The sequence below is a fragment of the Asterias amurensis genome, chromosome 14 (assembly GCF_032118995.1).
Source record: "Asterias amurensis chromosome 14, ASM3211899v1".
Classification (NCBI taxonomy): Eukaryota; Metazoa; Echinodermata; class Asteroidea; order Forcipulatida; family Asteriidae; genus Asterias; species Asterias amurensis.
This window is the reverse complement of record NC_092661.1, coordinates 8,949,952-8,958,180: the sequence shown is the minus strand read 5'-3', so window position 1 is coordinate 8,958,180 and position 8,229 is coordinate 8,949,952. Positions and strand designations below refer to the sequence as shown.

At 38.2% G+C, this 8,229-nt stretch overlaps 1 protein-coding gene across 1 annotated transcript in view; it reads right to left on the bottom strand.

Annotated features, from left to right (window-relative positions):
* Nucleotides 1-212: 212 nt before the first annotated feature.
* LOC139947628 (forkhead box protein O3-like) overlaps nt 213-8,229 on the bottom strand; it is a 75,872-nt gene continuing 67,855 nt past the window's right edge. The window contains exon 4 of the mRNA XM_071945587.1: nt 213-2,346. The gene's annotated coding sequence lies outside the window, so the exon portion shown is untranslated. The remainder of the gene's footprint in view (nt 2,347-8,229) is intronic.

Below are 8,229 nucleotides of genomic sequence, written 5' to 3'. Positions count from 1 at the left end.
CATCTCTTAGCGTCTCAATTATAAAAATAGAGCTTTAAAAAACAAAAATAATCTTGAATGCTCAATCATGATTCCAAATTAGACAATCTCAACTTCAACGTCATAAAAGAACAAAAGTAGGTTTTAACCATGTTTAGTAATTAGTTGTTTATCTAAGATGCCTGTGTACATCTTAACAGCTAAATTGAAACCCCCCCCCCCCCATAAAAAAAAAAAAAAAAATTAAGTAAAACACATTTTTATGATATCAATTATCAAGGAATTATGGTCCAGCCAAATCTTTGATTTACACTTGCACCATACGTACATAGCTAAGTGGAAACGTGTACGAATATACATTCATTATTATCATTAAACATGGTTCTAAATAAGACATACTCTCTACAAACTAAGTATAATTTCAATTACTTTTTAAATCACTTTTGTTGTTGTATATTTACACTAGAAAATATTACCTCTGCAACGTGTTTATCTACAAACCCCCTCCCTCGATACTCTTCTTTTTTTTTCCACTCCTTTCTGTCTATTTTCATCAACATTTTTTAGCTAAATACATCTGGAAAAAGTAATCTATGATTTGATAGTGAATGAATATAAATCCCTCTCATTTTGTAGATAAAGTGTTTCTAATATAATTCCATCCAGGCAGCCGAACCCGCTGTGTTTATGTATAGATCTATGAACACATTTTAAAGCACATGAGAATATAAGATTGTAAAAAATAAGTCCTCTTTTTTTTTCAAAATGGCGCCCACCTGAAGTGGTAACCCTCTCCCTGTACATGTACAATGCCAGTACCCACAAGAGTACCAGTTAAATCAGCGGCAATGCCCCTTTGAATATGAGCAGGTGGCATGTTTTTTCCATGCACATTACGATTGCCATTCTCACAAAATTTCCTGATATTTAGTTTTTAAAGAATTCCCTTTTTTGAATCAAATTACAGAAAAAGGAAATCCTCCCCCCCCCAAAAAAAAAACAACAACAAAACAACAAGAGTGGCGATTTTGTAGTGCAGATAAAGAAAACTGTGAGCTGGTGCTCATCTCCAAAGCATTGACGTAATCAATGTAGGCCAAGTATCGGTTGAGCATCCCCTCAGTCATTGTCACACAGTAGTCACGTGCTCGGCGTGTCAATTCTGCAGAGTGCAAGGACAGACAGACCCAACATTTCTTCCTTTTTCCTTTCTCCCTATTGTGCGATTTTTTCTTGTACAGTTCCGGCAGTCGTTTGCAATCCCTTGGCACGATCCCAAAACCACACTCACGGCAGTAGCTTCCTGCCGCGTCTCTAAGCCTCATTACAACGGGTCATCTCTTGATCTGTACTTCCTCCCATACGTCAGAGCTCCACCACCATCCATACTTTGTCAATTTACTGGGGTTTTTCTTCTCTCATTCAGTTTACATGTGTACACCCAGAGCTGCCACCCTTTGCATGTTGCAATCAGGAGGATCATGTACAATCTCAAAATAACCCACGGCACCCAAAGCAACTGCCGTGGTGCCCTTTGCAATCCCTTACAAAAAAAAACACTATAAGAATCTTATAGGAATCTTATAGGAATCAAAGAAGTGACGAGAAATCTATAGGATTCTATAGGTATTTCGCCTATTGATGGGACTTTTTTGTAAGGGATTTTACATTTTCCTCATAGAGTGCCACTTATCGGAGGAAAATTGCAGTGCCCCTTCGAGAGCGGAGTTCAAGGCGTGCAACAATCAGGGAGGTATTTAGAATCACATTAAACATAATAGGAACAAAGCCTCCATACTCAGGGAGATTTTCCAAATTTATCCATCAGAACATGGAAAGATTGGTTCATTTTTTTCAGAGGGAACTTTCTGAAGAATCAGATTTAAAGTTGGCAGCTCTGGGACACCACACATTTTTTTAAAAGCTATTTTCGTTACAATTTGTTTTTAGATGGGAGGAGGAGCCCTGGTACAATTAATTTAACAACGGTATTCTCTTATAAGCCGACACCGAACAAAAACACCAAAGCGACATAATGAGGAGAACCAATGGACTTTAAATTCTCACAAAGCCAAGAGCATTTATACGTCTATCAATCAAACAACAGCACACTATTGAAATGAAACCGCCTTACGTATCTCACTGAGCCATTCGGGGGGCCTCAGTAAGTATCAGAATCATCTCCGGCCTCGTCCATTAAAGAGCTAGCTCGACTATCCCCCCCACTCCATAGCTACGGGAGGGGAAGAGGTCAGGTGCATCCTGGGACTTCCTGGCGATGATGACCCTCCGTTTTTGAGCCGTCTTTGAGTGCGAGTCTCTCTCGCTAACCTCCCCAGAGTAATAGTCCGCTATCTTCCAGAGTACCTGTAAGAATACGAAATGAGGAGAAAGAGAAATGGAGAGAGAAAGAGATTAGATTCAAATACACTCTTATGAAGTCACTGACGGTCCAGGTGGATCTTGCCTCGGGAGGAAACTGCCTTGAGATGGACGTTGAACTCTTTTTTATATATGCGGGGAAATTCTGTCGCCTCTTTTTCTTCCCTCAATTCCAAGTATGTGAGAAGAATTGAAGTATGCCACCAGGGCCTCGATTTCACAAAGAAATAAGAATGATCTTAACTGCAAATCACTCTTATTTGCTAAGCAAAGTGTGATGTCACAACACAAATCACTATGGCAATTACTGACAACTCATCTTAAAAGATGAATCTTAGCGCTTTGTAAAGTCGGCCCCTGGGGTTGATGACTGGATTTCACAAAGAGTTAAGACTATAATCTTATCTCGAGTTAGGACGAGAACTTAGGACTAGCTTTAATTTTTTTAATTACCTACTAAAGAGTCCTAGGACTAGTGTCTTAAGTTAGGACTCTTTGTGAAATCGACCCCAGAATGTATAGAGGAAAATGAGACAAGATTATATTTCTCTATGAAATCAAATCTGCTTTTCAAATTGTCATGATACTGGTAACGTTTCTTAAATTCAAATTTTGGGGGGATAAAAAGTGATATACTTTTCCCATAACCACAAGAGTGAAATGTTTCTCAAAATGACTTACAACATCCAAAGCTGCTGTACTTCTTATATTACCACTAAAGTTTTTATTATCATTAACTTTGAGAATCATTACTAAGCGTACACAGACCCTTTATCACAAGAGAACAGACAAATTTAAGTGACAATTGGGTGCTGCCTGTTAGTGAGTAGGAAATACCAAACATATCTATGAAGCGAAACATTGTGGACGATGATGTTGACACAACCGTACGAAGCGCCAACTAGACTTGAGGTAAAGCCCTGCACATGACACGAATGTGTACACGAGCATTACTAGGCGGACCAGTACTAGGACGGTATGAACTGGAACAGGACATACCAAAATGACCAAACATGGATTGGTGACAAATCACACAATTACACAGCATGATTACCCACAATAATAAGGGCTTAAAAAGGGCATGCTTGTAATATCCAGCGAGATTCACAGGAAATTCTGACACCCCATACAAAATTTCCTGATAACCCGTAAAATACGCTTGACATAAGCACAGAATTCCCTGCTTCCGTAAGCGCCGATTCTTTGCTTACAGTAAGCAGAGCCATGCAATTGGGCCAGGTTCTTTTCAAAACCATCCAAGGAAAGATAAACCTACATCTGCAGCAAAAATTCTTAATTAGTTCTCCCAAAACTTATTTCACATTTTACATTGTTGGATTGATTCATACGCTTAATTTTAACATTTAATACTTGTTTCGCGGGCGCAATTTTCTTTCTTCAAAACTCGACAGCAAACATCATTCAGAAGTTTAAAGGAACACGTTGCCTTGGATCGGACGAGTTGGTCTATTAAAAGCTTTTGAAACAATTTGTTATGAAATGCATATGGTTAGAAAGATGTTTTAAAAGTAGAATATAATGATCCACACACGTATCACTCGAATTTGCACGGTTTTCCTTTTACGTCGCTAACTATCACGGTCGGCCATTTATGAGAGTCAAAATTTTGACTCCCATAAATGGCCGACCGTGTTAGTCGACAGGGTAAAAAGAAAACCACGCAATTTTGAGGCAGTGTAGATCATTGTATTCTACTTTTACAATATCTTTCTAACCATATACATTTTACAACAAACGGTTACAGAATGCTTTTCAAAGACCAACTCGACCGATCCTTTAATATGGTTCAAAAAAGTTTCCACATACAAAAAATGTGAATCTTATAAATGAAATGTGAAATAACCATTTATTTAAGCCCCATGGCAAGTCTAGATATTTTGTACAAAGTGTGACCCCATTTGACCTTTAGTTCCTGTCAAAACCGAAAGTTGAAGTTATACGACCACAAACTCTAGATTTCTAGTTCTTTTTAAAACTAATTTCTCAATTTACATCATTGGATTAATCTGCATGCTTAAGTTTTTTATTTGTTACTTGTTTCGCGGGCGCAAATTTTATTATAAATAAAAAATCTCCAGTGTTGGAAACGATCTAAAACTCGAAACTAGCGCCAGCCATAAGTTTTAGTCATGTCAGCCGTGCCAATGACTCTGTGTTTTTTGCCATGTGTTTCCCGCCAGCAGGGCCGTTTATTTTTAGGTCCCACAACCGCTGATTAGCAGGATGTGCTTGGCAGTTGTACTACGGGTGGAGGGGAGGGTCATGTAGGTAGGTTATGTCATTACCGCTGGCAAGAAAAGAAAAACATTGTTGGGGGGGGGGGGCAGTTGTAAAGAGTCAAGCACCTGTAGAGGTTAATCACATTACATGATGAGTTTTGGGGAAGACTTCCTTAGTATGTGAGTTGGGGGGGGGCAAGGTGATCTTAAACATAAGATATTCACGGAGGTAATGAAGGCGATTGCCTCCATGCCCCGGCCTTGGTGCCCTAGAAATTGCTCCAGCCGGGTGTCCTTTTCAAAGGAGAGAATGCCTTGGTGCCATTGCCCTTTCAAAAATGGAAGCTTACAGGCCTGTATTACATGGTGAGTTTGGGGGAATACTTCCTTTAGTATGCAAGTTTTTGGAGGGGGGGGGGGGAGACACCACAAGCTAAAAAACACAACATATCATTCTGTTATTGTTGAATTAGTTACATAGGCCCTATAACATTATATCAAGAGACAGACTTGACTGAGAATTTATAATTGTCTATTTATAGAGAGAGGAAATCTATTTTGGGAAATAAAATTATCAATCTGTTATTGTTGAATGATTAGTTAAATATACCATGTATCAAGGGACTAGTATGACTGCCTCTCTAATTGTCTATTCATAGAAAGCAGAAATCTTTTTTTAGGGGACGGGAAGCAATGTTGCTTTATTTCTAGAGACTCTGTAATCAGTTCTTCTCTGCACGAGTCATTGTAAACCTTCAGACTTAAAGGAAAAGGGCAAAATTTGTTTTCGTGAAAGTGTGACGTCTTCATTTGAATGTTTGTTTTCATGGGGTTTTGGATAGTGAACACATCCTAGAAGTTACATGAAGATCAAGGCACTGTGTAATGTCGTTTGGGTAACATGCATTTCTGCCAATTTTTACGATTGTCTTTTTATGACTGCATTCACATCCAGAATGGCTTTTAATTGTCTTGGCTTTTTGCTTCCCTGCTTTTCCCTCTTTGCCTTTCCTTTTAATCACCCCTGTTGTCCCTTTCTCCCTTTTTGACAAGTGTATATTCAGTCTAGTGCCTTTCTAAAGTCTTTTTTCTTAATTGCTTTGTATTGTATAAGTTTGTTATTGTAAGTTTCCAAATGAATTTTTAGCTGATTTAAAGTAAATTTAGACACAATTCAATCTTCCGTTTGTGATGTCTTTTTTATATTTTTCAATAATAAACCATTTATCTTATCCTTGCTTCAGAGCTCCCAACATTTGCATCTTGCAATCAGGGAGATTTTGTAACAACAACAACCTTGATACCATCGTAAAAAAAACTACACATTTCTTTTTTAAAAGAAATGTGTAGTTTATTTAAAAATAAATTATTATTTCTGACAAGTTACTTAAACTAAGATAAATCTCCCAGATTTCATCATTTTTTTTCTTCTTCTGGAAAACAAAGTTAAGCGTTGGTTCCCAGCACACCCAACAATACATAATTCTGAAAAAAGAGTCGCTCTAAAAATACACACGCTGAACTAGTAACTTGAGATAATCAACTCGGCTAATGCCCTAAGTCATCAATTTCACTTGCGTCGATATCTATGTGTAGCTATCATACGGAGGCACTCACGCTATCTGGGCTGTGGCATCAGTGTGTGTAAGTACATGAACCCAGCGTTTCTTTAAGTGGATGAGGGGGTGCAACCGCTCCGATTCTTATCGCTATGGCGGCTCCCGACGCTAGCCGGCAAAGACCTACATTGTGAAAGCCCAAGACGACTGCCTGCAATTTGAGCAATTTAAAACCGGCTGAATTGGAAAGGGGAGGGGGAATGTCTCTCCCCCCTTCCAATTCAGGTTTTAAAGCCTCACTCTTGCTTCACCTGATGCAAGACAGCGCAGATTCTAAGGGTCTCATGGCGCCATGGCAAACTCCTTCACAACAAACAAGACAAAGCCGTCTGTATTCGCGCCAGTTTATTTCACTCCCTCTTCGCCTTCATCAACACAATCTAAGACTTCTTTCTCTTTAGAGCGTCGCATCGGATCTCGACTGTCAGGCGGAAGAACAGTGCAGTTACTTTGATTCCTTCTCACCCTCTTTTTATCAATCAAGCAAAAAAGCGGCAATAAAAACCGTCTCAACGAGGTGAGATATTGTATCCTTTCATCTTGTAATCCGAATCTCCAATGGGGTCAGCATATTTTTTTTTTCACGAAATAAAAAACCTCTGATTTCTTTTCTTTGTTAAAGGGGAGGAGTCACAGGGGAAGACTTCTGCTCTACTTTTTTTTCTGCATTGAATTTGTCGATGTTTCTAAGACGTGGAATTTAACCCACTGCTCTGGAGATCGTGGAGCCATTAGTATCAATGAATTTAATCTCAGCAGTATCTGTTCCAAATCTTGCACTCTGAAAGTGAAAACAATCCTACTGCTCGGACTACGGTCGTAGAATGAGTCAGGTCTATTCCTAGAAGGAAAAAAAAACAGTCAGATATCGAGGTAAACGTTCCGTTCATAATATTTCTAACAATAATAACAATACCCTAATAATGCATAAGATGGTTTCAGCTTCAGTAGTGGTCAAGTTAAAATCACAGTAAATCAGTTGTACGAGCTAAAATAATTTAACTCCTGAGACAATTTTTCGTGTGACATTGTTTAACTCATTTCTCAAAAGACAACAGCACCTCAGCAAGTAATATTTACCGGAAAGCTTTCTACTATCATTATCTTCAAATCGTGTAAGTTTAATGTAAATCTGTGGAATTTGTGGTTTGTGTTGTGCAAAATGTAACCCAAATCCTACGTTAGTGGAAAGCAGTTTTACTTTGTTTTGTATATTTGTTCATGACAGCGCTAATGAACACTTCAAATCTTCAATATTTACAAACACTTTTTGTCCACATCAACAATATTTTGACCCGCAAGCTTTTAACCCGTCCTCTTAGATAAACTTGTGCAAGAATGATAAAAGACATCACAAATTTCCCTTGACTCGCTGCAATAAAAACCAAACACTCAAAGAACATCTGCCGTTTCAGCACAAAGCTCATTTGTTACTCATACGTCATTTTTCAAGTCATTCATACAGAAGTTAAATAAAGAGTGACACTGTTCAATTGATGGCAACACAAATGTCATTCGGCTCCTTCATCATTTTATCTTCACAAAGCACTTTTTGAAAATGTCATCGAAGTTGCAAGAGAAAGGTCTTTTTTAAAGCTTTCTCAGATTTAAATATTTTGGTGAGAAATTACCCCTTTCTCAAAAACTATGTTACTTCAAGGGGAGCTGTTTCTCACAATGTTTTATACTATCAAAAGCTCTCCATTGCTCATTACCAATTAAATTTATATGCTGATATATATTTTGAGTGATTACAAAACATTTCCAGTGAGAAAATAGTAAAGAAGTCCTACTTCAAAGGACAAATTTATAAAAAGCTCAGATTTATTAAGAATCTTTGAAGGATGAAATCATTAGAGGGCAAATCTTAAGGTCAGTGGGGAAAACTTTGAAGGAACATCAAGGCCAAGAGACAAAGGGTAAACGGAGGGTAAGGCTTGAGATGCCTTGGTGTAAAGCCCGTTCATACTTCCTGCGAATGCGATACAAATATTGATAAATTCGCAACA